This window comes from Myotis davidii, unplaced genomic scaffold (genome assembly GCF_000327345.1).
Source record: "Myotis davidii unplaced genomic scaffold, ASM32734v1 scaffold319, whole genome shotgun sequence".
In the NCBI taxonomy this organism is placed as follows: domain Eukaryota; kingdom Metazoa; phylum Chordata; class Mammalia; order Chiroptera; family Vespertilionidae; genus Myotis; species Myotis davidii.
Genome location: NW_006290675.1, coordinates 521,605 through 530,269, shown reverse-complemented (window position 1 = coordinate 530,269; position 8,665 = coordinate 521,605).

The following is an 8,665-nucleotide window of genomic DNA, read 5'->3' as shown; positions in this document are numbered from 1 at the left end:
CGGTGCCGGCAGGGAAGCCGGGTAGAGGGAGGGAGGAAGGGACGCCCCTCACCACGTCCCCTGGGCTTCTGGGTTCCCCTCCCTATCGATTGGGTTTCCATTTCACAGACTAGGAGACTCAGTGTTGGAGGGGCTGCCCTTTAGCCGCGCGCCTCTGGAGGGCGGGCGCGCGGTCTCAGATCTCACTCAATCCAGCCCCAAGACACCCTCTCCACGTTTCACCGAGAGGGAAATTGGGGTTCAGACAGGGGGAGCCCCTTCCTGGATGGGGACCCAGGTCGGTGAGATCTCCAAGCTCTCAGAGCGGGGAAATTTCCCGCCTCCGCCTTGCCCGTACTTCCGGCCTTTCCCTCCCCGCCCCCTTCCTTTTGTCTCGCCGCTGCCCACGCCCGCGCGAGTGGAGCGGACACCAGTGGTGGGGGTTGAGGGGAAGCGCCTCGGATTCCCCCGCCACCCGCCTCCCTAGCCAACTGACCGCCCACCCTCTAGTCCGTGCGAGTCCATTTCTTCTCCCCCTAGGTACCCTCGAGCAAATCACTTCACCTCTCTGAGCCTCAATTTCCTTATCTATAAAATGGGACTAATAGTAATCACTTCACAGTGGCTTTGGAAGGATGAAGGAGCCGAGGTCGATGTTCAGGGGCTCCCAGTAAAATATGAATTGCCTAGGGCAGCAGGACTTGCAGCCCAGCCCGCCTTGACATTTCTCAGCAGAGAAATAGTCCCCTCCCCTTTGACTTTCCAGAGGAGAAAAAATAATTCCGTAATTGCGGAGAGGGGATACAACCCTCTCCCCTGTACTGTGGAACCACCTACTAAAAATGGCAACAGCACACGTTAATGTAACGCTTTTTTAGGGGCCAGGTACCGTGTTAAGTTTTGTTTCCAGGTTTCATCTAATTTCAATTTCCAATCACTTAGGAGAGTGTTCAACGTATTAATGTGTTATGGCCCCATTTTTCAGATAAGAATGTTGAGATACTGATAAATCACACAGCTAATTAACCTCACACTTAACCCCTATTTTTTTTATTCCTGTCACTTACCTGGTGACCCATAAGTCACTGTGATCTTTAAAAAAATCTAGATGGCAAATGAAGACAATCTATCGGGCCAGCGTCTTCAGCCAGCGCCCCAGGGAAGCGGAAAACCGCAGAATGCCCGAACCAATTTTCAGCACCACGGACAACTCCCCTACCGGCCAGCTTACTAACGTTCAGGCCCTGAAAACTGCTCATTCGCTGCCCACAAGGGCACTTTGCTTCACAGTTTACAAACCCTATTCTACATTTGTCATTTCATTTTATTCCCCCTACAGTCCTTCAAGGTAAACATTATTGGCCCAGTGATACAGATGAAGACATGGAGGCTGGGGGAGGTTCATAAGAAGTGAAAAGTGGCAGGACCAACCTCTGATCCAAGCCCTCCCTCCCCCCCGGGGGTGCGGGGCGGCTCTGAACCAGACCAGGGGGTGAGTGAGGAGGCCGTGGCGCTGTTTAGGTGAGAGAGGATGCTCTCTGAAGCATGGCAGCGTTTGTTGGGATGGAGAGGAGCTTTGATCATGGGCTGGATGTGGGCGTGAGAAGACAGAGGATTCTGCTGCCCCTCTAAGGTTCTGCCTTGGGGAGCCAAGTGGATGCAGGACAGATGCCTGATGCGCCCTGGAGAAAGTTGGGGCTTGTATGTGACGGCGGTGCTTTCACATACAGTCCAAAACGGAGCCCCGGAGTGGCCAAGGCAGACAGACCAGGAAGCTGGTGATGGAAGTCATGAGGATGTGTTGGTATATGAGGGGAGCATGTAGACCAAAGGGGGTGAGTGAAGACCCCAGATTCACTCTGAGGAGCTCCAACATTAAAGGACCAGCTGGGAAAAGGGGCTGGAGAGAGGAGAGAGAGAGAGAGAGAGAGAGAGAGAGAGAGAGAGAGAGAGAGAAAGTTGTGTGAGAAACCAGAAGAAACCCAGGAGAGTGTGATGTCTCTGAAGCCAAGGAGAGAGAATGTTCCAGAAAGGCAGGGCTAACTGCATCAGGAAGATAGGATATGGCCTGAGAGATGTCCTCTGGACTTGAAAAGAAGGTAATGGAAATTTGATGAAAGCATAGTCCGTGGATAGTGGGGGTGAAGCCAGACGGCGGGTGGTGGTGGTGGTTAATGAGTAAATAGGAGCAAGGCACCGGAGCGACAAGGATATGACTCTTTCAACAAGTTTGGGCTTGGAGGGAGAAAGGAGATACCACGGTTTCTACATGGGGCTAGGAGGAGATCCGCGGCATTTAAATCCTGATGGGAGGGGGGCAGTAGAGACAGAAAGGGGAGATGCTAGGAAGGGAGAGCATGATGGCTGGCCCAGATGCTTAGGGTGGAAGGGAAAGACGGGATCCAGTGCTTTGGGCCAGCTCACAGACCTGAATTGAAGATAGAGAGAATGGGGCTTATTTGGGAGGTGCAGGGACACCAGCAGGGGAGTGGGAAAGTAACCCAGGAGAGGCAGGTATCCAATAAGGGGCAGTTATTAAGCCAGCTACCACAGCGGGAGAGTGAAGCTTAATCCCACAGGAAGTGTTGGGAAATGGGATAAAGGCACATCTCAGAATTCCCCTGGCCAAGGGTGAGGGAGCTGGCACATTTATATCCAAGTGCCTCATAGACACTGGGGCTGAGTGTTAATTCCCAGGTGCTTCTGGCTCGTAGTGCATGGGGCAAAGTGGGTTCCACAGCCAGAGGGCGGCTCTGTGACAAAGATGCAGGCCCTGGCTGCGGGGAGTCTTGCTGGCGGGCACAGGAATGGTAAGGTTGTCAGAGGATGTGGTCAGAGCTCTGGCCTTGTCAGCTACATGGGCACAGTCAGGGCCTCTTTCCATCTGTGCCCTTTGCCACACTCCAAACACTCTTGTTCCATGGGGACTTGTTGATAAAAACGTTTAAAATGGCAAGTTTCCAGACAACAAAGCCAAACACGAAGGTCTTTCCAGTTAGTAGCTGTGTGGCCTTGACTCTGGTCTTTCTGAGTCTCAACTTCATCATATGTAAGAGCTCTCAGAGCTCTAAGGAGAATGTAGGGAGAAAATAAAACCCCAAACAACAAATAAAAACCCCACACCAAGCACCAAGCATAGCGTAGCACTCCTGGGGGACACCAGGGTAATGGCGAGCCCAGCACTGTGCACCCTTTCTGACCACAGCACCACTATTTTCCTTGGGGAACCACTCCAGTCCAAGCGGTGGGGTGGGACTTACCCCACTGCCAGCTTTGGGGGGGCGGTAACCCAGGCCTGGCCATTTGCTGTGCAGTGACTAGTTCTGGGGAATGGGGGTAGAGTACAGGACCAAGGCCAGGACAACTGGCTCTCACACTTTCCTGGAACTTTGGGGGTTGCTAAACCTGTGGTGTGTCCCCTGAGGCTGCTGAGGGGTCATCTTTGTCCCCATGTAGAGCGAGTTGGCCTGGGCCCAGGTTTTGGCTCATCCTGGGGTTCAGGCTCATTCTGCAACAACCAACATGGTCACCCACACCTGTGTGAGAGTGTATGTGTGCATGTGTGTGTGTGTCTCGATGGTCTGCCCCTGGGAAGCCATACACACTCGTACGCACCAAAAGATAAACAAGTGCCTACAGCTCCTTGGCTGGCGCCCAGGCTGGGGGTGGAAAAAACAATCCTGGTGACTTTCTGAAAAGCAAGCATGTGTGGCAACAGGCTCCATGGAGACAAGCAGACTGTACCAGAGCAGAGACAGCAGCCACCCCCAGTGCCACCCCTGCGTGCGCGCATGCACACACACACACACACACACACCTCATGCTTATTGATGTTCATATCCACTTTATCAAACACAGTCCCTCTTTCATATCCAGGCACACCCACCCTTGGGGTCTAGCCAGTTACCCCCATTCCAGCTTTGCTTGAGGCTAAAGGCTTTTGAGAAGGTCTGAGAGTTCCAATGCAACAGCATTCACAGTTCCTAACCTGTTTGCTTGAACACTGGTCCAGGTCCAGGCCAATTTCAGCAAATCACCGCCACTATGGAAGGTATGCTGGTGGTGGCAGTAGAGTGTATGTGTGTGTGTGTGTGTGTGTGAGGGTGGAGATGGGATCATATGGCAGACAGTGAATCCAACTTTTTGGAAAGTGCTTGTGTTTGCTTCAGAATTGTACACACAACACACATTCACTGGCTCCTTCAAGAAACATTCACCCAGACGTCCCATCCCCTGAGGCTTGTACAGACACACCCCTGAACACAGACACTCAGATATGTACCTGTCCTCATGCAGGCAATGTATAACCCAGATACCCTAGGTCAGTGGCCGGCAAACTCATTAGTCAACAGAGCCAAATATCAACAGTACAGTGATTGAAATTTCTTTTGAGAGCCAAATTTTTAAAACTTAAACTATATAGGTAGGTACATTGTTATTAACTTAATTAGGGTACTCCTAAGGCTTAGGAAGAGCCACACTCAAGGGGCCAAAGAGTCTCATGTGGCTCGCGAGCCGCAGTTTGCCGACCACTGCCCTAGGTGATGATAATGATGGTGATGTACCACTTACTGCCTGCCTAATTGTTTTACAGTCATCATCTCATTACATTTACTTCGTAAGAAAAATTATCTGAGAGTGATAGTATTGTCATTTCCATTTCATAGGTGAGGAAACAGAAGTTTAGAGAGGTTAAGTAACTTACCAGGGTCACACAGCTGGAAAGTGATAAAGCTGGGAGCCAAACTTCAATCCATACTATTAGCCCTTCTTCATTTACTCAGATATATTTGCAACACCCCATGCATGTGCAGGCACACACACACACACACACACACACACACACACACAAACCCTGTCTTCTCAGTCAGCCCAGATAACGTGTCCATGGAGTCACTCTCTCGACTCTGACCTCTTCATATGCACCAGCCCCTCACAGCTGCTATGATATTCATGAAAGGCCCTGGCCTGAGCACATGTGAGCACAGCCTGCTGCCCACACAGGCCTCCTCCCTTCCTCTCCATATCCCCACCCCCAGCAGCTGCAGGCCCTGGCCCAGCGGGGGGTGGCCCCAGCATTTGGATGGGTGACTCAGGCTGAATCATGGCCCAGCTGCTCCTTGGCAGCCCTCTCCCCCATTCTGCCCAGAGAGCCAATTTCAAAGGTACATGTGAGCCTTTTGGGTGGGAGACAGGGAGTGGGGCAGGGGGGGGATGGGATGCTTGAGAGCCGGAGGAGTCAGGCATGAGGCCTCTGTGCCCTCCCCGGCTCCTCAGTGGTCTGTAGGTGCTCTCAGGCAGTCCCCACCCAGGTCCCTCCTTCTTCCAGGGAAAGGAGTCCTCTGGCTGGACACAGGCCAGGGCTCCCTTGGTAAGCCTGGGCCCATTTTGGCTCCCCTGCCCTACCTCTTGGCCCTAATAGTAAGAGTAGCAATAGTAACTATTTGAATTAGTCACTCACACGTTACAGCACTCTATGGTTTTCAAAGCACTTTCTCATCTGTGTCTCTTACTAGTCCTCTGGGGTGGAAATCAGCATTCTTTCAGGCTGAGGAAACCAAGGCTCAGAGAGGTTATGTGAACTGTCAAGGTCACAAAGCTGGTGAAGTAACAGAGCCAGGAAGCAAGCTCAGGCTCCCTGGTCCAATCGGTGGAAGGTGAGCATCAGGACCAGCAGTCGAGCTGCAGTTGGGCATGGCGGGAGGCAGGTGGGGTGGCATGGCTGGGCATTGCAGGGACATGTTGGGACCATGGTGTGGGGCACAACAGAGTGTATGGTGGGTGTATGGCAGAGGCAGGGCTGGTGGCTTGGTGTGTGACATGATCATGACATTTTTCTCTTTATCCTTTTGAAAATAATGGATTATGGAATTATTTGTGCTCTTAGAGCTTCTTTTCAGCGTTTCAGGCCAGTGTCCCAAGAAAACCATGGAATTTCTACCGAGAAGACATGAGCGATGAGACCTTTGCTTCCTGAAGCCTCAGTTTCCTCATCTGAAAAAGGGGGTCCAGGCCTCCCACAGGGTAGGCTACTGAGAGGCATCAGGGAATGGCATGTATATTGCCCTTTAGAAGTCGTGAAGGGCTTCACAAATCACAAAGGCTGCTGTTTTCCACATGTTGTTTTATCTTTTAGGAAACACATTTGGGTGCTGGGCGGAGGCTGGTGTGGGCTCCTGGGAGCCTGAGAGCAATGCTGAGAGGGGGAGTGGGAGACAGTTTTTCCTCCCCCCTGCCTTGGCTGGCCTGGCCTTCCCCCACCCTCAGCCCAGAGCCAGTTTCTAGGCAACAGGATGGATGCTGGGATGGTTCTGGAGGGGAGAGAGCTATAAATAGGAAAGGGAGACAACAAAAATAAAGTTGGGGGGGGGTGGGAGTGGGAAGCTGGGAGGGAAACTGGGAACGGTGGGGACACAGGGACAGCCCCCAGCCCTTCATCAGGGGGAGGGGGCGGTTTTCAGGTCCGCCAGCCAGCAAAGGTCCACGGAGTGCTGACATGGGAGGGGAGGGGTCACTGTGCACAACTGAGCAGGGTGGGGGTGACGAGGATTAGCCATTTCTTGTTGGAGGGGTAGGGGAAGCTCAGAGGAGGGAAGGATTCCAACAGGCTGAGTTGAGGGCAGCTGTGGAGGAAAGAGCACAGGCAAAGAAGGGAAGGTGTGGATCAGGCGAGATGGGGCTGGACCCGCAGATATCAGCAGGCCCAGCCGGGCTCAGCCGAGCTGCCCACACACCCATGTCCTCGCAGACACCTGCAGGGCTGCTCCTGCAGCCCCTCACTTTTAAGAACAGAGTATGTGTGCAACACATGCTGTTGGATGACTAAACACACACAACACATGTGGGCAATATCCATGTACACACATCAACTGATACACTCCCATCATGTACGTAAGTGTGCACACACAGCTCAACACCTCACCCACACGCACACACAACCTCACTTGCAGTCTGCATGAAACTGCACAACATCTCTTATCTCCACGCTGCGGCCCCCATGGTTTCCTTTATGAATGGTGTTGTGTGTTTATCTCCCCCAGGAGCAAGTCCCTTTGGGAAAATTGGGCTTTGGGATCAGGCTTGTGGCCTTTGTCACTTCCTACCAATGTTTCCCAGGGCAGGGAACTGCCTCTCTGGCCTCCATTCTCTCATCTGTAAACTGGGTCTAATAACAAGGAATCATTGAGCACAATTCCAAGTGACAGTCATGGAGACAGATGTCAGATGCCCGAGACAAACTGGGCACTTGGTAAGTAGCTCCATCCCTGTCACCAGGGAGGGCCCTGGAGTTGTGTGTTCTTACATGTGCATCCACAGTCAGGGCTGCCCTCTGACACAGGGCTGGCATCTTCTGCTGATGTTTCTGTGCCTGTGCCTGGAATACAATTTAAAAGTGACCCTGGCAGACGACAACTTTGGTCTCTGACTAGAAACCAGGCTCAGAAAACCAGGTGCGTGGCTTGGCAACGGAGAAGGAAGAATAACCCACCCCCACCCTAAGCCAGATGGCAAACCTTATTCTGGCATCTAAAACTGGGGATCCGGTGCTGGTATCTGGAGAGGAGGTGGCAAACTCAAATTCTTTAGCAGGCAGCTCATGAAAATGAGTGAGCAGGGAGAGAAAGGGGCTATTGCCAACTGCAATCACATAAAAAAAAATTAAACCTTGTGCTAGCAAATTAAGCATCTCTATATGCCAAATTCAAACTGAGGGCCAGGAATTTGCAATCCCCGCGTACTGTGGGTTGTAAATAGTGTCCTAATTCAGTCAAAAGGGGCGTGGAGATCCTGGCACCCGCACATGGAGTCAGAGAAGCCAAGCCCACCGGTTTGTTCTCGCTACACACACATCTGCCAGCCGCCTCCGACTTCCGCAAGCAAAGGCTCGGTACACTACAGGCCAAGGTGACCCCAGTGGGCGGATCGCCCGCAATGCTCAAGGAGCTCCCGAGCCTGGCACCCTCCCGGCCCCCACCCCCTCGGGGAAAGGGCAGCGCTAACACGCGCGGGGGGAGGGGGGGAGTGTTTGACTGAATTGGTCAAGCTCCTTCCAGCCCAGGGCTGGAGTCCCAAAGGATGTCGGAACAGGCAGAAAAGGGGGTGAGCTCTTACGCAGGCGAGGTTGGGGGTCCAGCGGCAAGGAAAAGCGGGGGGTTCCGCCAGGGTCGGGCCCGGCTGCAGTGGGGATGAAATAAAGGAGCTCCATGGCTGAGAGAGCTGCGCATCGATGGGGGCGGGGCCTCGGCGCGGGTGCGGTGGGAGCTTCTGAGCCAATGAGAGCGGCTCCTTCGCCTTGACGGAGGCGGGACCTCTGCGCAGCAACGAGGTGTCTCCGCCCCGTCTTTCCCTTACCGAGGCGGCGTGGGGGTCCCTCCAATGTCGATGCTGGTCTGTTCGAGTGGGCTGGCCGGCTTCCAGATTTCTGCAGACCCTCGCCCACCTCAGCCCAGATCGCAAACCTCTGGGCGCCCTTGCGGGAGGGGTGAAGCCCGCGGAGACAGCTGTCTATCTCCCGTCCCCTTGGATGGGTGTGTCTGCTCTGGGCAGGTGCGCGCGCGCGCAGGTGTGTGTGCGTGTAAACGCTCCGGGGCGGAGAGAGGGCTGTCCGCGCACAACATCGTCTTTCAGCGCCCGCGCGGCAGGTTTCCGAGGACTCCGCGGCGCGCGTGCAACTGTGAGTGTGCAC